Below are 900 nucleotides of genomic sequence, written 5' to 3'. Positions count from 1 at the left end.
TGCTGTAGCGTCCCAGGCTGCCCTCCTCGCATGATCTCAAGATGTACAATGCAGGGGTTTACGAGCAGGGGGCCTTTTTTTTATAATTAAATTGGGGAGGGTAGAGGGGAGCGGAGTTCCAAATCGACCTGCACGCAGAACATGCGCAGTGCTAAAGGATGCATTGGTTCGCAGACGCCACACAGTCCCGCCACGCTGCAGTGCCATCAGCCATGGGTGATAGATACAAGTCATCCTCGCACAGCGTGCTGATGAAATCTAGCTCACATCATGTGGCTCTGCAGGTTCCGAGGCCGACCACACAAAGTGCCCCCCGTGCACTCACCCAGTCTCCTCTCAGGGTCGTATTCGAGCAGTCTGCTCTCATAGATCGTCCTCACTCTCAACTGTCTCTTCACTGCAGCTACCACCGGGGGGCGCTGGAACAAAGCCCCCGTCAGGGTTTCGAGTGTCTGAAGAAAGAAAAATCATCAAGTCACCTCAGCGGCCAAGCACAGAGCTCCTGCCGTACAGTAGGAGATCAGGTGAGGGAGCAACGCCGGGACACCACCGCCTTTCTCCGAGGCACAGCAAAAATGCCTCGGAGAAAGGGAGCCTCATTTTCGGATTTGGGGGCGTGTTTTGCTGTTGTCTCCTCCCTGAGACTTCTCGCAAAAAACACGCCCCCCGATCCGAAAAGGACAGGGCTTCAACGGAGTGACTGGACCTCTTCTCCAGTGGCTGGCCAGCATTTAAGAGGCCAGCCAATGGAGAACAGGAGAGAAGAGGGGCGGGTGCAAGCCCCTCTTCTCAAAGTCACTCCAACTCATTAAATCTCGGAGCGAGACTGCGCAAGCGCAGCCTTTCGCAGCCGAGACCTAAAAAAGAAAAAGGATGGGGAATTTTAGCCAATGTCACCGA

At 54.9% G+C, this 900-nt stretch overlaps 1 non-coding gene across 1 annotated transcript; it reads right to left on the bottom strand.

The window, feature by feature from the left end:
• Positions 1-201: 201 nt before the first annotated feature.
• On the bottom strand, positions 202-277 carry LOC146868217 (small nucleolar RNA SNORD83). The gene has a single exon (XR_014968669.1). It is a non-coding gene; the product is annotated as a small nucleolar RNA SNORD83 (small nucleolar RNA).
• Between the last annotated feature and the right edge of the window lie 623 nt (positions 278-900).

This window comes from Triturus cristatus, chromosome 1_2 (genome assembly GCF_964204655.1).
Source record: "Triturus cristatus chromosome 1_2, aTriCri1.1, whole genome shotgun sequence".
Taxonomy (NCBI): Eukaryota; Metazoa; Chordata; class Amphibia; order Caudata; family Salamandridae; genus Triturus; species Triturus cristatus.
The sequence above is the reverse complement of the archived record's forward strand: the minus strand, read 5'-3'. Positions and strand labels throughout refer to the sequence as shown.